Below are 22844 nucleotides of genomic sequence, written 5' to 3'. Positions count from 1 at the left end.
TACGAAGTTTAAAACATTCACTATCAGGCTGGATCCTCACAGAAAAACTTTCCTGATCCCTGTGTAGACCCCTCTGCGTAGCTAAACATTATATCCCACTCACTTCTAGAATGGTTTATAAAACTGTACACACTGGAATGAGGTTCTTGAAAATTATGTTCCTATGACATGATTATGGCCAACTGGGACTTCTCCACATTAAAAGTTAAAAAGTAGACCTGATTGTCTTGCTTCTGTGAATGATATTTAACTGTAGTGAACCTCTACATTCTGGGGGTGGGGGAGGGGAGCATAGGCCAGGAAGTTAGGAGATCTGGTTCACAGTGACATCAGGGCTGTTGGCAGATTTTAGGCAGCTCACTTAACATGACTGTGTTCTAATCTCCTAATCTGCAAAATGGGATAATGCCTGCCTTACCACCTTGCATGGTGTGAGGATACAGGGAGATAAATACATGTAGCATGCTTTGCAAAGTTGAAAGAGAGATACAAATAGAGGTATTATTATAGATATAACATCATCAACCCTTAATTATGGCTACTTTGGAAGAAGATGAAAGATGGATAAATTGTTAGTTATTAGTGGAACTTTCTACTCATTTATTCTTTTATCTCTCTCCTCATTAAATCTTTAATAAAACTAACAAGTGGCAGGGCCGATTGAGTTTGAAGTTTTTATCCCTTAATTCAATCAGTTTGTATATTTGTTGATTGTGTTTTATGGGTTTAGTTCCTTTGAGAGGAGGAAAATGAGCCATTAGTGGCCAAAAGGCATTATTAGAATGAGAGGAGGAAGGAAGTGAGATACCTAAAAAGAAGTTTTTTTAAAGCAAAACAAACAAAAGAAATCTCACACTTTTATTATTAACTATGTCTTTAAAGATGGTTAAAATTTCTTCCTTTCAGGACCTAAGATTAAATAACGTGAAAGTGCCATGAACTCAAATAAAGTCTAACTTATTTTCTTCTGTATCAGAGACAATGTTGTTTTTACTGGGCTTTTTTGATTTCCCTTTTCTCTAGCACACAGAAAGACTGAACTTCTCAGTGACCCTTGCAGTTAGATTAAGACACGTGACTAATTCTGGCCTATGAACAAAAGCATAGTGACGTGAGTCACTTCCAGAGCAAAGGGTAAAACAACATTGTGAGTTTTTCAAGAATTCTCTTTTTCTCTGCTCTAGAAAGGTCGTGGAAGATACACATCAAGATAGCAAAGCCAGCCATAGCCAGGTTACTCAGTTGGTTGGAACATTGTCCCATACACCAAAAGGTTGCAGGTTCAATCTCCTGTCAGGGCACACACTTAGGTTGTGGGTTTGATTCCTGGTTGGGGCATGCACAGGAGACAACCAATTAATGTTTCTCTCTCATATCATTGTATTTTTTCTCCTTCTCTCTCCTTTTCTCTCTAAACATCCTCAGGTGAGAATAAAAAAAGAAGAAAAAAGAACTATTAAAACAAAGATAGTAAAGCCGTAAAATGGCAACAGCTTCTGAACGTTATTTCAAGAATGCTTTCTTTCTTAGTGAGATGGAAGCATCTGCTTTGTATGAAAGAGAAAAAGAAACTAAGCCACTGAGACTTCAAGATTTGTCGTTAATGAAGATTTGCCTAACTTATTCTATAACATTTCCCCTCCAAGCTGATTATCATAGTCAATATTTGTCTTCATTGAAATATATAATTCTACATTTTAAATATTAAATAACTCATTGTTATCGCAGAGAATATAGGTTTTTTTTTCATGTTTGTCTTGCTGTATGCCTTGTGTGTCTACAATGTTATCCCTAACAGTAGGCCCAATAGATCACAGTTATTTGTATGTACTATTATATTTTATATATATATATATATAAATGATCCCTACATTATATATAAGGTCTGTCCATAACAAGTCCATCCACTATTAATATAATGAGAATGGTTTGCACAACATTGATGTAAACTGGAAGCCAAGGAGAGTGGACTGGAATGCACATGTGTGAACAATGACAACTTTACTGTACTAGTCAGTGGGGGTGGTAGATGCCATTGAGTGAGCATGTGTACTGTGTGGTTATTACATTCAAAATGACTGAGCAAGTAGAGCAATGAATCTGCATCAAATTTTGCATTAAATTTGAACATTCCTCCACAGAAACTATTCAGATGATTCAGAAGTCTGCAGCTACGGACAACTGGTGAGTGGCAGCTTCATCACGACAACATGCCTGCTCATGCATCATGTCTCTAGTAGAGTTTTTTTGTGAAACATCAAATCACCCAGGTGACTCAGCCCTCTTACAGCCCAGATTTGGTGCCCTGTGACTTCTGGCTTTTCCCAAAACTAAAACCACCTTTGAAAGGGAAGAGATTTCACATTGTTGATGAGATTCAGGAAAATACAATGGGGCAGTTGATGGTGATTGGGAGAACTGTGTGAAGTCCCAAGGTGTCTACTCTGAAGGGGACTGAGATGTCATTGCCTAAGTACAATGTTTCTTATATCTTGTATCTTCTTCAATAAATATCACCATTTTTTATTTTACATGGCTAGATACCTTCTAGACAGACCTCATATATGATTATGTGTATATATATACATATATAATATTATATATGATTATGTGTGTGTATATATATATATATATATATATATAAACAATCCCTGTCTTAGAACATTAGTCATTTCCTCTACCTAAAATATTCTTTCTCCAGATATCCCCTTGGTTGCTTCCTGATCTCCTTTAACTCTTTGCTTGCGTCTCCTCTTTTCAGTGATGCCTCTCTGACTATCCTAGTTAATGCTACAACCTGCACCTACACACACATATACAAAACAAATCCCTCACACTCTATTTTTACCTTTTTTCTCATAGGAAATTTTACCTCTAATATACTATATATATTTTAAATGGATTCCATTCAATTACCGTGCCATTAAAAATAATTATTGAGTATACAATATTACTAATTTTATAGCTGATTATGAGTGGAAAAGTCCTTGTTCCTAATACAGCAAGGGTTGTGAACATAAGCACCACAGCTCAAAGGCATCAAGAAAATGAAGTTTATTTTTGTCCTTTAGCTAGTGTAATTTTCCCTATCCTGTACAGCAGGGAGAGGCTTAAATTTGAGAAGTGCCTCTGTCTCCTGTGCTAATGCACCATCAGTTGTGGGTAACTCAGTTTAATATTCCAGATGCTCTGTCATTCCATCTGCTTCTTTTCCTGGCAATGCTGAATGGTGGTGGGAGATGCTTGGCAGCAGAGAATGAAGCCTTGGATTTGTGCACACAAATGCTTAGGCCATCTTCTGGGTTCGCTGCCTGGATGACATTATGCCATGACTTCCTAACTTCTGGGGGTCCTGCTGGCAGCCACTGCTGAAGTCTTCAGAAGAGAAACTTGCGATCTGTTCACTTGGTTTGATAAAGACCTGGTCCCTTACTCATGTTGCTACCAGGTAAGCCCTGAATGGTTGAACCTATCTCTGTGAATCTCACCCACATTCTTTACCTGCCTTCCAGGTAAACTATCAGCACCAGGGTCTCAGAGAAATAGGAGTCACTTGTCCCTTTGTAATGAGAGTCTGTTGGCAGGGCTGCTGGCAATGGAGGGATTCTAGATTAATGCCATCTAACTTAGCAACTGAGGGAGGGGGAGGGGTGCTGACTCCATTCCTCTCTCTGCCTAACTATTCCATAGCAAAACATTTTGCTCCCTCATAGCCAATCCACATGGATGGATGGGGAAGTGTCCTGCTCTGAACCTATGTTGAGATTTCTAACTAGGAAGTAAGGCAGAAGACCTCATTGCTTTCTGCCTTCTTATCCTAACATTAATCTCTGAGTATCAGGCAGCCTATGAGATTGACACCCAATGATCTCTACCTCCTGAAAATCACACTGTTGTATAATTCTCTCCCCTTGAATGTGGGTTGGGTCTAGAGACTTGCTTCCAGTTGAATGGGCTATACCAAAAGTGATAAACTGTCACTTCTAAGATGAGGTTTACAAAAATATTGTGGCTTCTATCGTTCTCACTTTCTCTGGCTCTCTCACTAGCTCACTCTGATTTCCACCAACAGTTGCCATATTGTGAACTGCTATACAGAGAGGCCAACATGGCAAGTCACTAAGAAAAGCTTCTGGCCAGCACTCAACAAGGAACAGAGGTCCACAGTCTAACTGCTCATGAAAAACTAAATCCTGCCAGCAACCATGGACGTGAGCTTGGAAGTGGATCCTCCCACAGCCAGGCCTTCAGATGAGACAGCAGCATCACTTATACCTTGATAGTAATGCTGATATAGACCTTGAGCTGCAGGACCAGATAAGGAGTGCCCAGATACCTAACTCACAGAAATGAAAGTTTGATGTTTTAAGTCATTAAGCTTTGGGGTAACTTGTTACACAGCTATAAATTAATATACTGCAAGACTTGGGCACTGAGGGGAAGCATTGGTAACTGACTGTAGATGATGTTCCTGACTTATAATGGTTTGACTTATAATTTTTTGAATTTACGATGGTGCAAAAACAATATACACAATAAATACATGAGATATTCAAAACTTCATTATCAAGTAGGCTTTATTAGATGATTTGGCCCAACTTTAAGCTAAGATAAGTGTTCTGACATGTGAGCATGTTTAAGGGAGGCTAGACAAGCTATGATGTGCAGTAGGTGAGGTGCATTTTTGACGTAGGGTGCTTTCAACTTACAATGGGTTTATCAGGATGTAGTACCATTATAAGCTGAGGAGCATCTACATTCATTTCCTCTGCCTTTGTCCCCTTTTTCCTCACTTACTTCTGGGAAGGAGAGCAGGGTACTTTCACTTCCTCTTCCCAAGGGCTCAGAACTCCTTTCACATTGATGATCCTTTTTTCCTAGGGCAGTGAGCCTCATGGTCAAGCTACCACAGGTATGAAGAAAAGCTTCCCCACATTATGGTAGAAACTGTGTGGTTCTTTTTTGTTTTTTCCTCTGATTGATATATAGTTGACATATAACATTATATTAGTTCCAGGTATACAATAAAATGATTCAATATTTGCACATATTGCAAAATGATCACCACAATAAGTCTAATTAACATCCATCACCAGAAATAGCTATAATTTTTTTCTTGTGATGAGAATGCATAAGATCTACTCACATGTACAATTTCCAATATATAATACAGTATTATTAACTGTAGATACCATACTCTACATTATGTCCCCAGGGTTTATTTATTTTATAACTGAAAGAATATACCTATTGTATGGTTCTTGATGGGCAACACACTAGGAACCAGGGCATGTTGGAGGGTGGGATGTAGAATTATTTAGAACCTTAAGCAATTATTTATGAGCCTTAAAATATTACATTTATTGTACCGGGAAATATGACTTAGAGCAAACATAATATACTGTAAAATGAATATATTCTAAAATGAGAATTCAGTTCTGACCATAGAGGGATTATGAGCTGAATTTTCTGACTAAGAAAATTATTCATTCTTTATATAGTTATTTATTACTTCCTTCTCTCTGCCAGGCAATAGGTTAGGCATTGTGGATCAAATGATGACTAAGACCCAGTCCCTTCCCTCAAATCATTTATAACCTAGCAGTAGAAACAGACAAGTAGCTTGACAGTTACACTGTAGTGTGATATAAAAGAAATATGATATGACCGGGGATGGGTAGCAGACAGGGAGGAAGCGAATCCAGTCCTGGATGCCAGGAAGATTTCCTGGAGGAGGTGATGCCCGAGTCCAGCCCTGTGGTGATAGTGTGCCAGGCAAAGGGAGGAACACACAAAAAGTCCAGAGGATCCGAGAATGTGTGGCAAACTGAGGGTCATATGAGCAATTCAGCAAATTAAGGTGTGAAAAGATGAAAAATGTTGAGGATGAGCAAGAAAATTCTGCTGGGGAATTTTCAAGAGGAAACTTATACACTATAATAAGGATTTTGAACTCTCTTCTGAACAATATGAAAGTCACTGAAGAGTTTTAAATAATTTAAATCAAATGTAAATATAAATATATAAATGTGAATGAAAAATTCAAACCTAAAAACACTAAATATATGAGAATATTTTTCAGGATACTTGGGGATGGGAGAGAGTGGGGAGAGGTAAGAAATTGGGAAGATATTCTGAACCAAGATCTCAAAAGGCAAAACCAACAGAAGAACTGGTAGATTTAATTACATTAAAATTAAAGATTTTAAAAAAATTTAAAATAGCAAAAATAATTTCTGTAATGTGAATGAAACAATTAAAAATTGAACTAAAAAATTAAAGTTTTCTGCTCAGTGAAGGGATCTATAGGCAAAGTTAGTGAGAAGCCAGAGTTATAAAAAAGAAGGGATAATATAGAGAATATATAAGGAGCTCCTGAAAATTAGCAAGAGACATGCAAAGTGTCCAGTTTTTTAAAAAAAGGAAAGACTAAAAATGGACAATTCAGAGAAAAGAATGCTGACTGACTTAGCCTCACTAGTAACTAGACAATTATATATTAAAACAACTATGTGATACCCTTCTTTACAATCAGATGGGCACAATTTAGAGAGCTGAACGAGGCTGTAAATCAGGAAGGAGATGGAAATTCTCAGCCATTCCTGATGAGACTGTGAGTTACAGCTGCCATTTTGCACAACAGTCTGTCAGAACTCAGTGAAATTAAATGCACTATTAACCTGTGATATAGCAGGGGAATCCTACTTCCGGTATATATCCCAGAGAATTAAGCCTAAGTCCACAGGAGATGCAGATGAGAATGACAATTGCAATACATAATAGTTTGTAACATCAAAGAGCTGGAAGTAATCTAGGTGTCTATCACTAAGGTATGCATGCACATACATGGTATTTGCTGCTGACAGGATGTGTAGCAGTGAGAAGAAATTAGCTAAATGCATATATATCAGCAAGGAAGATCACAAAAAAAATAGTGAATGAAACAGAATGAGGTTTAGACCACAACTCCATTCATTTTCATTTAAAAACGTTATATAAATTTAACAACACTGTATCTTCAATGATGCGTATTTATCTAAATAAAAAAGGAAAGTGGAATGCAAGGACGTATGTTCAATATAATTAAAAGTTGCTATCAAGAGGGATGGAAGAGAATGGAGGGAGAAAAACAATAATAAACAATGAAATGAAATAGTAACATCAAAAGTATACTGGCTTGAATAGTACCCTCTCCAAAATCATGTCCTTCTCGGAACTTTAGTATGTGACTCTATTTGGAAATAGAATTGTTGCGGATGTTGTTAATATGAGGTCATACTGAAGTATGGTGGGCCTTAATCCAATATGACTGGTCTACTTAAGAGAAGAGACAGAGATACACGTGCACAGAAGGAAAACAATGTAAAGACACATAGGGAGAATGCCATATGACAAGAGAGGCAGAGATTGAAATGATATCTCTACCAGCCAGGAACTCTATGGATTGCTGGCAACCACCAGCAACTAGGAAGAGACAGAGGGATCTTCACCTAGAGCCCTCAGTGATCACATGGCCCTGCTGCCACCTTGATTTCACATTTCTAGCCTCGAGAATTGTGAGACAGTAAGTTTCTATTGTTTGAAGCCACCAAATTTGTAGTACTTTGTTATGGCAGTTCTCACAAACTAATACAAAAACAAGATGAAGTCTTGCCAGGACCCATGATAATGGCCATAAGATGATGCATATTCGCCCGAGTTACTAGAATAAATAAAGGCTGCCATGGAATTCTTTTTTATTTTGGAACTGAGTGACAATTTTAACACCCATATGAGAAGCCAAGACTATGCTAAGACTTACCAGGGCTGGCTTTATTTTTTTATCCTCATCCAAGGACATTTTTGTATTGCTTTCAGAGAGAGAGAGAGAGATAGGTTGCCTTCTCATACATGCCCTGACAAGGGATCGAACCTGCAACTTGGGTATTTACCCTGATCAGGAATTGAACCCACAACCTTTCATTTCACAGGACAATGCCTCAGCCAACATAGCCACACTGCCAGGATGTCAAGCCTGTGTTTTTATTTATGGTACCTTCATTGTTGTGTGAGAGTAGTTATAGAAGAGTGCTCCTTCCTCTCTATTTGGGAACACAGCCCAAACTTGCTTAATTGGGGTATGGGTCAAAAAAGTGTTTGGGTGAGTCTGTGTTCATCATTCCTATAAGAGGTTCTTAGGTCCCTAACAAAGAACTTTATTTCTGAGAATGGCTATTTTAAATTCTGCTGAGGAACAAAAACACCGGAACTGGTCCCAAACCCCAGTTAAGTGTTGGCATTTCAACACCTCAGGTTATACCTTGAAATCTGACTTGTTCCTAAAAGGACACAGATTCCCCCAGAACAGATGGTCTGAGCATCTGCTTTTCCTTTAAAGTCAGTATTATTTTGACTCAGAAAACAAAGAGCTCTGCTTCACGACTGAGTGCCTGTACCTGTTGATACTCGAACAGGGCCCTCTCTGCCCTGCTTGCAACCTCGTCCATAGCCTTTCAGATCCCAAATCTTAGCAAGATCAATGTTTCAAGACACATCCTCTGAAACAATGGTTCTCAGTTTGTTTTTAGCTTTGTTGAGGCATAATCGAAAATAAACTTGTAGGCTATTTGAAGTGTACAATGTGATGATTTGACAGATGTATATATTACAAAGGAACACCCACATTGCATTAATTGATTTGATATATACATATACATTACAAAAAGTGTTCCTCCCCCATCACATTAATTAATGCATCCATCACTTCTAATATTTATCCCTTTTTGGTGAGAACATTTAAGTTCTACTTTCTCAGCAAATTTCAATTAGACAAGACAGTGTTATCAACTATAGTCACCACGTTATTACACATTAGCTACTCATCTTACTCAAAACTAAAAATTTGTACCCTTTTACCAACCTCTTCCTACTTCTGCCACCTTATGGTTCTCAATTTAGATGCTCATAAGATTCACTAGGTGATTGCTAAGCTGTGAGGCTCATGTGACCCTCACATCAACATTTTTCCTCTCCCCGAGGGATTCTCATCCAGGAGTTAAGATGAAGACCAAAAAATCTGCATTTTATTAAACAAACAGTTTACACCTCAGGTGATTCTACTGTAGGGTTCTTTGACAATACTATGAGGAACAGTTTTCTACATTTTCCAGTTTTAATGTGCCTTTGATTCATGTGATGTTTTGTCCAAGCGCAGAATCTGATTCTCTAGGTTTACGATGGGGATTTCCAGCACCTCTAACAGGCTCCCAGGTGAGGCAGACACCGCTGGTCTGCACGCCACAGTGGAGGTGGGAAGCTTTTAAACGCTGGTGCCTCAGCAGCGTCACAGCCCAGGTGACTCAGAAGCTCTAAGAGTTGTCCCTGTCATCAGTATTTTTCTTTTTTTTTAAAATCATTATTCTTTAAAATTTTTAATTGTGTGTATTTTTTTCATTATGATTTATCCTTCTTATACCCTCTTTCACCTCCATCCACCCTCCCTCTCCCCTACAATCAACACACTGTTCCGTGTCCATGAGTCCTTTTTCTTTTTTGCTTGCTCCTTCTATCTCCCAACCCCCAGAGCTGCCAACCTGCTTTCTATCTGAGTCTATCTCTCTTTTGCTTATTAGTTCATTAGGTTCCACAAATGAGTGGAATCATATGGTATTTGTCTTTCTCTGACTGGCTTATTTCACTTAGTATAATGTTTTCCAGGTCCATCCATGCTGTCACAAAGGGTAAAATTTTCTTCTTTTTTATGGCTGAGTAGTATTCCCTTATGTAAATATAGCATAATTGTTTTATCTGCTCATCTGCTGGGCTGCTTCCACATCTTGGTGATTGTAAATAACATTGTAATGAATATAGGGGTTTTTATATTCTTTTGAATCAGTGTTTCAGGTTTCTTCTGATAAATTCCCAGAAGTGGAATTGCTGGGTAATAAGGTAGTTCCATTTTTTATTTTTGAGGTAACTCCATATTGCTTTCCACAGTGGCTGCACCGATCTGCATGTCAACTAACGATGCGAAAGGGTTCTCCTTTCTGAAGAAGACATACAGATGGCCAGTGGACATATGAAAAGATGCTCAATGTCACTAATCATCAGAGAAGTGGAAATGAAAACCACAATAAGATGTCACTTCACACTGATCAGAATGGCTATCATCAATAAGTCAGTATTTTTCTAAAGCTTCCAGATAATTCTAATACAAAGCAAGGTACTAGGCAACAATGCCAGTAGCCACTTTCAGGGAGGCCATAGTATCTTCTAACTCACAGACTTTTTTGCAGACAAAGATGAACACTAACTGATATTTCAAAAGAAGAGAGGACTGACTTGAAAGAAAAAAATATGCTTAAGAAAAAACAACAACTTTGGTTTAACCATAATATATTTTTATTTAATGAAATCATTATTTTACTGTTTAAAGAAACACTGGAACTACTTTCAAGTATTTTCAGCTAATTAAAAACAGAAGTTGTGAACAGACCTCATGTTTCTGTCACTTGAGAGTCAGAGTTTACTGGGATATTTTCCTTCTTTGTGTCTGGAGTTAATCCTGATTTCTGGGCCTCTTCTTTACTGATGAAGCCGTGGGGCAGTGGTTCAGAACAGGGCTGGACAGCCTCATATACCTCTGTGGGGTTACAGTGATGAGAATGTAAAAGACATCAGAGCAGTCACGGACGCAGTGTGTGACTTGGTCCCTTGGTGTCCCTTGACTGAGTTCTCATCTAGTCAGAAACCGCCTCTGGCAGCAGGTACTCTGATTGTTCTGACCAGACCTGGAATCCAGTTTCCAAATCCTTTTCCTTTTTCTCTTCTTCTTTTTTGTGACCTTTTGCTTACACCAAATGACTGATTAACAAGGAAACTATTTATGTAGTTATGGTTTCTATAATTCTCACCTGTTTCTCTGGGTGCTTCAAAGGGGCTTCTAGGACATTTGCTTACAGAAGCCAATTTCTTTTCTTCAGTTTCTGATCATTAAAGGGGGTGATAATATGGGAAGTACCTTGTAAACTGTATTATACTAGGTTCTCTTATAGTTGATAGTTGTAGTAATTCCTTCTTCTTCTGAGTTCATCAGGTGTAGCATTTGGTGAGGTAATCAAAACATTTGTCTAAAGTAAGAAGTTTTTTTAAAAGGATGTAAATTATCAAAATATTGTATATTAACCCAAAACATTTGTAGGCAGAACTGACATTCAGCCAATATGCACTGGTATGACTGTTTGAGAGCCCTTTCTGGTGGGACAGGCATTTGTTCTGAATGGTCAGTGTCAAAATCATACTGATTATTAATATATTTGGGTACAATCCCTCTATATTCATAAATCTTTTGACATAGAATCAAAATAATTTCTTGTAGTATATGTCTTCTAATAGGTATTCTGTTTCTTTCTTCCCATAAATGACATCATATCACACCGAATTTCCATTTTTTGGGGGGTCTACAGTGAGAATTAAAAATCACTTAAAATGCAGAGTATGGACTTCTACAATTACAAGATCCCCCCACATGCACTCTTTTAGACTATCTCAGTCTTTTAGGCATGTATCTCATGCAACAGCAATTTTAAAATCTCACCATAATGAATCTAAACAGAGGAGTCAATCTAGTTTTCATAGAATCAGCAACTTTCTTTTCATCTTCATATTAATATTTTATGGGTTTACATAGTACCTAATTATATTATGTGATTGTAAGAACAAGCACAACTGTCATATAATTTTGGGGAACAACACAACAGATCCTGGTCAACGTATCATTCAACTGGGTGGGAGTGGAAGTTTGTAGGCATACTAGATTTAGCTCACTAGCCCCAAGGGTTCAAGACATTAATATTGGAGAGAAGTACATGAGAATGCTGGTGTGCCATCATTACTGGACCTACAAAACCAGAAATTCAATATGATTCAACCAGTAGCTTTTACAGAGTGATGAATAGCTGGTCTATGAGTTGACTTCATGTCAACGAAGGCAGCTTCTATGATAATATTAAAAGAACAGAGATGCTTACTGTGCTTCCTCTTGAAGATTTTTGGACTGCACTTATTAACGGTGCTTATTCTTCTGCCAAGCATTTCACAAAAGCTTTCTTATGACCCCAAAGTAAAAGTTCAAAGAAAAAATACTACTGTTAAACAAGTTTGGGAAACACCACATACCATACCCACCTAGGAGATTCATAATACTCTTTAACATATTAAAGGCTTTGAGAAGTCCCATAGCAAAGGCCTTTGTTTAACTTTGTTTACTTTAGGGTTTCATAAATTTATTTGACAAAAGTAGGCCCATTTCATGTAACATCTAATCCAGAAGAGCTAATGTTTGATGAAACAAACATGCTTTAGTAAACCCTAGCCAGCCAGCGTTAAGAAAAGTATTATTCTGATTTTGCAGTAGATTAAACAAATACCATCTTAATATCAGTTCAAAATAGCATATGTGCAGGTGTCCCAAAGCACTATACAAATTTCTCTCAGTGTTAATGTTCTCCCTCATCCAACTAGAGAAACAAAAGTATAAAGAAGCATTAGGTTGCTTGCCAAAATACACACAAGATTGAGACAAACTGGAACCAAAGTCCACATGTCCCGACAATGATTTCTAAGCTGTGTTTACAAACAGAACCAAACTGTAGCTATTCGCCATTTCTAGCTGCAGGAGTTATTTAAGTAAAGCTCTGCTTTGGTAATTGCCTTTTCACTCGATGAATTTTAATCAAATATACTTGTAAAATTCACACATATTCATTTTTGGTACTTTTTTTTTCACGTATTTACCTCCTTAGAGGTAGTTAACAGTTTCTTTTGTTAACTGAGTGGTGAAGAAGGTAGAAGGGACTTTACCTCTCACTTAGATATACTTCTTATTGAGTAGTAGACACTTCTTCATGTTACTTTAACATTACGTAAAATAAGAATTAAGGTAAAAAGTGTACTCCTTAAATCAGAAATAGAAGACAAAATTTTGCATCTCATGGGACAGAGTAACATTGACCTATATATTTGATTGCTGGTGATTTCCGTCAATATTGAGAGCAGGAACTGTAAAATCTCAAAGCTACAGGGATTCAAGGATCTACTGTCTTAGCTCAGAAGCTCATTGAAAAAACAAGATATAAATAAATGGCTCCCTGTTGGCAAGATTCCGACCCTGAGAGAATGAATTTCAATCATTTATAAGGCTAAATAGATTCATGTGTTCTGAAGCTTGTCAGCATAATGGGTGTTTCCCAGCATTTTGGAATTGCATGCTACGTGACAGGGGAATAACTTTTAGAACATACCTGCTCACCCTCTCTGCCAGGGTTGGAGGTGGGGAATGTGATGTGTGACTTAAGAATCAAATTTATAGACATACTTGCTCCTCATGCATTATCTTTGAATACCCTCCTACACCACGGGGCCTCATTCCCTCTGTCACAAACAATATCTGTTATTTCAGAACACTGCAGTGCTTTACCTCAAGGCCAAATGAGAGTTGTCAAATAGAGATGAAGAGCCTTTTGGCAAAAAAAAAAAAAAAGTGCTCTTAAAATGTTTACCTTCTCATACCTAATGGTTTTAGATTATATCTTATTAGACTAGGAGACGATTTTTATAAAGCACAATTAAGATCTCCTTGACATTTTCTAGGAGTTCCAATTCAGCTTTGCTAATGGCTATAACTTCATCGCTGTTTTTTTTCCTTTTAATTTAATGTCACACAGTGTGGGAAATGCAGCTTACAATCATGTGGACTACCCAGAGTGCACTTGCAGCAATTACACAGAATGTCAACAGCCTCTCAAGCTGGGTCCTGTGTTGATTGCTTCTTGAGATATTCTCATTTGGTCAATTTGTTACAATTATACCTCTACCTATAGGCTCCTGCATCTCCAAAACTGTTCAAAAATTGTTCTCTAAACTTTCGGTTTGATCTCGTCTACTGAGTTTAATATTCCCCAGATCAGAGAAAAGAATTAGAGTTAGGCCTAAGAATTGGATAACTTTTCCCATGGCCACTATCCAACTCATAAAGTAGGTAACTTTCATTCAGGAAGCGTCTATTATATATATACTCAACCCTGTTTAAGGCACTAAGAACACAAAGCTCCATAAGACCCTCTCCTGTTGTTCCAGTGAGTTTGGAGATGTCTTTTCATCCACAGAAGAATTTCTTCACAGAAAGGAAACCCCTCAGGAGTTAAAACTGGAGCCATAGAGTTCCATTCTATAACCGTTTCCTCCCTGTTGTCCTTGACATGTTTTCCTCCACGGGCCCACGCTATCCAGACCTTTGGTTATCAGTCGGCTTTATGCGGCTTACAGTTTGGTAAATGGGTAAAATTTGTGTAGTGCTCATGCTGCACTGGGCTCTATGATAACCTCCTCCACATACCCATTCATTTACTCTTCACAACAAATCTATAAGGCAGATATTATTATCTCCATTTTGCAGACCAGGAAACTGAGGTCTAGAGATTTTTATTTTTAAGTCTCCCACAGCTAGTAAGGAGGGAGTCTGAAGTTTGAATCTTGGTTATTTGCAGTCAAAGACCCTGACACTGCTTTTCCTTTGGGAGGAAAGTCCTAATAAAGGATCAGTATGGTAAATTAAATAATATAGTCCCCAGAAGATGATTACACATGTCATCAGATCGGGATGGCTGCAGCAGAATGGGGTCAGGATAGGAAGAGAACAAAAATTTTCTTTCTCTTAGCCGTCTCTGCTTCGGTTCCAATGGCACCAATTTTTTTGTAAAGAGGGTTAGGAGTTATAATAAGAACAGCCTTAGCCTATATGTGATTTGTAATGTGTTTTAAATATACTAATGCTTAGGTGAATTTAGTGTATCATATAGTGGATCCTACAGGAGAAGTTCATTCAGTCAAATGTTCTGTTTACAAAGCTCTGAAATAAAGGAACGTCTTCCAGTATTATTAAAGTAGAAATCTGAACAGGTAAGGTGCTGCCAGGGTTCTCAGGAGCTGTGGGCATACTAGGAAAGCCACACCTCTTAGAGAATCTGACTGAAGCAGGCTCCTTCTGGTAGAGGAGTATTTCATTATATATATATATATATAATTTATTATTTTGATACTAAATTAAAAGTAGGAAGACAGAAGAACATCTGACTTACATTGTGCTCCCAGTAGACTAAGGAAAGGCTACACCTTTGGAAACGCCTGCCAGGACATTTTCCTGAGACACTCATTATTTTTCAGGCCACTCTGGATCTGAAAAGAAGGAGAAAATGGGCAAATAGGTTGACCATTCAGGTTAACACCAAATCTCAGATAGTGCTAAATTAGATGCTGGGCAGTGTTCAACAATTGATCAAAGAGATGCCCTGCCTGTTATGGAAGAATCGCCTTCATTCTCAATGCGAGAATTGCTGGGGTTAGATTTTCTCTTTAGAGTATCAATCATATTTTTACTTGCTGGACTGGTTAAAGAACAGGTTTGGTCCTGTCTCTAGATATCGTCAGGGTTCAAATGTGAAAGAATTCTAAAAAAGTTGTGCTTATTTGAACTGGCTCCTATTTAGTTCTCATTGTCTTTGAGTAAAATTAATATATGTCATTTTATGTTATTTTTAAGCTATTTGAGTATCATTTTTTTTTTTGACTGAAAATTCATTTGAGTCTGGCTAAAATAAGCTCTAACTTTTTTTATGATTTTATGATTGTAAATGTTTTTTTTTGTCATGCTTTAGATATTATCATGGTATAAGTCATTGGTTATAAAACTTTTGTACAATTTTATTGTTGCATTGGCTAAAGAACAATGTTTTATCAATATATTTGAAAGATTCATAGATATGTAGAAAAAAATAAAATACATATGAGAAATTTATTTTTAACCATGCATTTATATTTAAAAAGACTTTTTACTATGTTTCATTGTACTTATAGCTGCCTTTACTGAGCTTATAAAGTTTTAGTGCAAAACTTTCTATAAGTTAATATATATGAATATATTTATTGTATTAAAATAATGAAAATGTTGGGTCTTATGGATGAATAAAAAAATCAAATGGTACCTAAAAGTATTAATTTACTTCAGATGAATTAATTGAAATAGTTATTATTGTCTTTTAGTTGAGTAAATGCAGAATATGAAGGACAAATAAATAGATACAATAAGAAGAAAATAACATGCTACAGAATCATTGAGATGAGCCATAATAGCATGCACAATGAGAAAATGACAATAAAAAGGTTTAAGTTTCTCAAAAGAAACAGAACTAGAATTTTATGTCAAAAGATATATCTGTTATGTTTGTCAAACTTGTTAACCTATACAATCAAGATGTGTTCATTTTACTACATGTTATTTCCCAAAATATTGTACATTGCTTAGAAACTTATGAAATGGTGTGTAGAATTACACTGGTGAGAATTTTAATGGAAATTTTAAATTTTATTAAAAAAATAATATATGATAAAACTGACTGTTTTATGTAGTGTATGAATTTTAGCACATGTGTAGATTCATGTAATCACTCCCACAATCAGGATACAGGACAGTTTCATCACCCCAGAAAACTCCCTCATGTTACCCACTTAAAGTCACAGTTTCCCCACACCCTTAACACTCAGCAATCACTGATCTCTGTTCCTGTCGTTTTGTCTTTTGGAGAATGTCATATAAATGGAATAATACAGTGTGCAACCTTTTGGGACTTGCTTCTTTCACTCGAAATAATGCCCTTGAGATTTACTCAGGTTGTTCTATGTTTTGGTAGTCCACTCCTTTGTATTGCCATATAGTATTTCACTGTATCGTTGTACCATAATTTTATTTATTGAAGCCATTGAAGAACATTTAGGCTATTTAAAATGTGGGGCAGTTATATAGGAAAGAAACTGTAGGCAGGTTTTTCTATGACCATAAGATTTGATTTCTCTATGCTAGATGCCTATGAGTGGGATTGCTAGGTCATATGTCAGTGTATGTTCAACTTCATAAGAAACTGCCAACTCTTCCAGAGTGGCTGTTCCATTTTTGCATTCCCACCAGTTCCAGTTGCTCTGCATTCTCGCAAGTGCTTTTGTTAAATGTTAGCCATTCTAATATACATGTAGTAGTAGCTCATTGTGTTGTAATTTGCATCCTCTAATGGGAATGATGTTGAACATTATCGAGGACTGTGAAGGGTTTGAGATGTTACTTCTACTTGCATGATAACAAGGTAGTCTACACAGTTTCATGAATGCTGAAAAAAGACACGAGTCTCCTGAATCAGAGACAAAGGACATCTAGCAGCAGTAGCAGGAGCTAGAGTACCAGCATTTGCACTGGTTCTACAAAAGCCTCATTTCTACAGAGCAATATAAAGAGAGCCAGGTGATACCTGAGTATGCAGTGGATTGAGTTCCAGGAGAGAACCCTGAGCTTGGAGAACTCACGTCTTTTTTAATGGGCAACAACAAGCCTGTCTACCCTTACCATGAGGGAGACACAATCTCTGTCTTCAAAGATTGTTTGCTACACAAATATCCTTGAAAGACTGTTTGAAACAAAAGCAGTCCATGCCTCTGATCCAACTCTTGGGGATAGAACAGAAAAGAAGAGCCTTGTTCATGTGGAGATTACAATATTAAAGAAGAACTGGGAAGGAGAGGTCCTGGAGGGAATTTGACCAATAGTATATTGTTAAAATAGCCACGCCCAAAGTGATGAGAACAGGGGACAGGGCTGGGCCAGTCAAGAGGAAGACCGGATGGGTGTGACACAGGGGCATGGAAACAGAAAAAGAGTAGGATTCATAGCATTAAGGAGAGAAAAGAGAGGAACATTCCCAAGCTCCAACGTTATTTTTAATAAATCTCTACATAGATATGTATAGAGAACAAGCTAGTGGTTTCCGAAGGGGAGGAGGGTGGAGGAGATGAAAAATTTAATTAATTAAAGGCATTAAACTTTTGGACCCTATTATACATCCAAAGCCTATATTAAATAAAGTCATAAAAATTAATATTAACTATATATTTAAACAAAAGCAACTTTGCAATTCTATTTCAGACATCAGACCGCTTAATTTAGTGACTGACATTTATTTCTTTATTTATTGCAGTTGCATTTCCACCTACAAAATTCAGGCGAAAATATGTGTTTTTAATTTTTATTCTTTTCACAGGAAGATTGTGGCCCAGTCAGATAAGGGCTGCAAACTTTCAGCTCTAAGTGAAAATTTCTACTATAATATTTTAAGACTCTGAAATTAGAAGTACTTGCTTTTTGTAAATGTTCATGACCCGGACTCCTTCCAAGCTGTTTGGGGTGGGTTATCCTAGTGGGAACGGACATCCAAAGGTTCTGCTGGGTGAGCATCAGGGTTGGACCAGAGATTTCTGCCTGGATGGGTGAGTGCCACTTCTAGTGTTCATTGTAGCAATCAGGGCAGAGAATTCTGAATCCTCGGGTGGTTTTACCTGTGCCAGTTAGCTGTTCCTCTTTTTTGCCACATGAATGTCATTGCTTCTTTCTCTCCAGCTTTGAGTCCCTGCAGAGATATCCTTTGAGGCTGCTACCACCATAGTAGTTATGGTGCAGGAGCCCCTAGAAGACCCCCTCACCAGTGCCCACTGACCATGCCCACAATATAAATGTCTGCAGTGTCTGTCCTGAAGCTACTAGTGTCTAGGACACTCATTCTCTGTAAGGCTGGCTTTATCTTCCAGAACTCCCAGAAAGGCCTTTCATCATTGCCAACGCTGCTATACCAGGACTGCCTCTCTGCACACTTAACATTTCAAACAAATTTTGGTAAATTCCTTCCTGCTTTTATTTGAGGGGGGTGGCGGTGGTGAGTTTTTGTCCCTTTTATTGCCACACAATGCCTTCTGGTCAAGGGTTCTTTAGGACTAGGCCAAATATCTGAGTGACAAACTTGATGTTGCTCTCTCAATCTCTTCTCCCTCTCCAACATCTGCCCTGTGTTCTTGAGTTATTCTCTGTCACTGAGAATGTGTCTTGACATAGGATTTTTATTAGTCCTTCACTCAACTGGAAAGGACTTGCCTCCATTACCCTGCAGAGGTCTCCAGACTTGCTGAATCCCAAGTGCACACAGCATCACTGGATATATGTATACTCCCGACTTTAGTTACACTTTACATTTCTATTTGGCAACCAATAACATTCATAATAGGCTTGTTTCCTATATTTTTGAATAATAAAAGTAGCTAATATTTATTGGGAACCTCCTCTCTGCCAGACACTGTCCTAAGGCCTTTACATTCAGCATCTCATTTAGTACTCTCAACCCCAGGTGGGAGGTAGTTGTATTTGTCCCCCAATTTACAGATAAAGAAACCGATGGTTTCTGAGACGTTAGTACCTTCCCCCAAATCACACACCATGAGTGACAGAGCTGAGTTTCCAGCCCTAGCCAGCTGTCTCCAGAACCTGCAGTGTGAAGTACTGCTCTCTTTCACACCGTTAGAAAGATGCTCGTTATTACAATTACACATAAAGTCTGTAAGGGGATTCTCTAGACTGATTTAGATTTATTTGAAATAGTTTTTAAGTCAGCATCATTCTATCTAATCACTTTTTGTCTAGGCTCTGCTAATCATTCTCACATTGTTTCTCAACTGATATTCTTTTGCAGAACAAAACACTTCATAAGAAGGTTCATACAGTAAAATTATATAAGATGTGATTTTTTTCCAGAGTTTTATATCCAACTTGCCCCATGTTGGCTAAACATGCCACCAAACGGTTTGTTAGCTGAAATAAAATTGCCCTTTTAAAAATCAGAGACAAATGTGGACAAATAGTGAAGCATTATTTGTCTACAGATTATGGTGGAAATCGCAGGCCAACCAGAAGCGGCTCGCCGGAGAGGCCCGCGGGCGAAGTCATGCCCGGTGGCAGTCGGAGGGGACTGCCGCCCCTTTAGCCTCAGCCAGTAAACGGGAAGTTCCACTGCGTGGGCCTGCAAATCTGTCTCGTTGTTTGGCAATCCGTGTGTGTTAATTATTCACCTCAAGGATTTCTGAAAGTGTATTTATTCCCAAAATAGAGACGTGGAAGTCCGCCTATACCACTGGGCCATAATTTCATCTCCTGTAACTTTCCCATAGGGGCAAATCCGATCAATGTCCCTGTTGTTGAAGGTGCACAAAGTGAACCAACTACAGAGTGGAATTTCCCCCCTGGCACCCTCCCTCTCCTTTTCGTGTACTTTGTAACCTGAGGAGAAGTTTCCATGAGGAAGCAGAGTTTACGTTGAAGTTACCGGGTGATGTATGGAAGATCTCAAACACAGAAGCTGCCTTGAGACTTTAAAAAAGAATAAAAGTCTGTTGTGGCCACTACTGACCTGGGCAAGTAGAACGCTAAATGTTTTCCTTTGCGGAGGCGTTGGCAAGGTTCCCTCCCTCACGTGAGGATCTTACAAGATGCCCACTGTTCTCCATTGGACGTCCCCATGGTGATAGAGGCACCTAAATAACCGCCCATGAGGGATTTTTACCCCTTGGCAATGTTGCTCATTCATGATTGTGTGGGCAGCATTCTCTGCTTTATGTAGGAAAAAGTTTCCTCCTGTACTGATGCCTGCCTAAATAGAAGCTAAACACGGACATAAAATGGAGACATGAGTTAGTTATCTAATAGTTCTGGTTAGTACTTGGATTATTTGAAACAAAATGGAGTAGTTTTTCTGAGTAATTCTTCAAAGCCATGTAACTTTGCATGTGCAGTTATACCTGAGATTAAAGCTATTGAAGTTTTTTCCCACCTCTTTCTTCCTTGTTCAAAATTGCTTATTTTCATCTTTTTCATTTCAGTCTTATTATGGAAATTAGTATAATTATGAAACATTTCTGAGCTACACCATTTAACAGAATTGAATCAAGAAGAAATACATTTTACCTGGAAGTTTTGGACATCTGACAAATACTGTTCACATTCATTTACCTTCTTTGACAATTACTTGCACTCTAACTTGAGATCTAATTTCGAGGGTATTTCTTTGCATGCTGATGCTTTATCTCTGGAGCCAGCTTTTTTAAACTGAGGAGAAATTTTGACCATAAGCACGATCTAATTCTATAAAGTGAAATTGCATAGAGGAGATTTGGGAGGGCTCTACGGTGGGATATTGGATCCTTCATTTAGCATGTGCTGGGTTTAGTCCCTAACACAGAAACAAATAAAGGTGAACTAAATGAACAGGTAAAGGCTAAAACCATTTAGAGAAATAATCATTAATTTATTTGTTGGAGTTTGCCTGTTGGCATTTTTATTTCCAGGTGAATGGTATGTTATTAAATGGTGGCTATTGTTCCCACTAGATGCGAATGATTCTGTACTGATAGTAGAAATCATAATGGCTAGCAATTCCTGGGTGTTTCAGTGTCCCCAGGCCAATGCTAAATGTATGCTTTACATGGAATCACTCATTCGTCCACACAACCACCCTGCAAAGTTGAAGTAGGTTCTAGCATTACCTTCATTTATAGATCAGCAGTTTGAGTCACAGAGGTGAATTTATATCTTGAATGCTTATTTAATTTGGTCAACGAGGAAAGTGAAACAGAAAGGGAATAGAACCAACATGCATTGAGTTTCCAGTATAGGTTAGACACATCACACTGACTCTTTAATTAATTAATTTTTATTGATTTTAGAGAGAGGAAGAAAGAGAGAGACAGAAACATTGATTTATTGTTCCATTTTTTTATTCATTCATTGGTTGATTTTTGTATGTGCCCTGACCAGGGATTGAACCCACAACCTTGGTGTATTGGGTTGATGCTCTAAACAACTGAGCTACCTGGCCAGGGCCACTCACTTTTTAATTTGGGCTAAAAGAATACCTAGAAGGAGAAATGTTAACAGTCCTTTGGGCAGGAATTCTAAAGTTTGGAGAAATAAAATTATTTCTGAATATACTTAATTAGAAAATGAAAGTAAAAGAGATAAATCCAGGGCCCATCAGAATCTGCCTATTCAAGATCAATGAGGTATCCAATTTGCAGCCCCCTCACCCCCACCCAAACCAGTGTTCTGTATGTAGTTTCATCTTATACATAAGAAGAAGGAAAAAGCCAAAAGTCCCTCGTGTGATGGATTTAGAGACCCAGGAGATGTTCCTGATTTCTATGGAAAGTAGACTGTGTTTATAATCATAAATTTCTCCTCCCTTTGACTATAGAGATAAAACTAAAATGGAATTTGTGTTAGTTTCTTAGTGCTGCTGTAGCGATGTACCATAAACTAAATGGCTTAAATAACATTTATTGTCTCACAATTCCAGAGGCTGTAAGTTCACAATTAAAGTGTCAAGAAGATTTGTTCCTTCTGAGGGCTAAGGGAAAGATCTCTTCAAGGCCTCTCGCCTGGGCTTGCAGATGGCCATCTTCTCCCTACGTTTCTTCATATTGTCATTCTTCTACACATGTCTGCTTCTGTGTCCAAATTTTCCCGTTTATTGGATTCGGGCCCATCCTAATAATCTCATTTAAATTGATTACCTCTGTAAAGACTTCATCTCTAAATAAGGTCACATTCTGAGGTAATGGAAGTTACCAGTATATCTTTTTGGTTTGTTTGTTTTGACAAGAGACACAATTCTCCCCATCGCAGAACTGAATCTCAGACATTACAGCAAATGGGACACAATGGGCCTATGGTGGTGTCTAGGGCTCTGAATGCCTATAAAGCATGTCACGCAGCATCTAATCCTGTTATTTGGGCTTGAGGACTAACTGCTGGCTCAGGAATGAAAAAACAACAACAAACAATCAAAACAAAGCACAACACAGCCAGTGCCTGATTCCAGACACTACCACCTGTAACACTGACTTTCTGTCCTCGCAGAGAGGTATGCTGCCACTCTCCTGAGCATGGG

Source organism: Furipterus horrens, unplaced genomic scaffold (genome assembly GCF_987537825.1).
Source record: "Furipterus horrens unplaced genomic scaffold, mFurHor1.1.pri manual_scaffold_12, whole genome shotgun sequence".
In the NCBI taxonomy this organism is placed as follows: domain Eukaryota; kingdom Metazoa; phylum Chordata; class Mammalia; order Chiroptera; family Furipteridae; genus Furipterus; species Furipterus horrens.
This window is presented reverse-complemented; position numbering follows the sequence as displayed.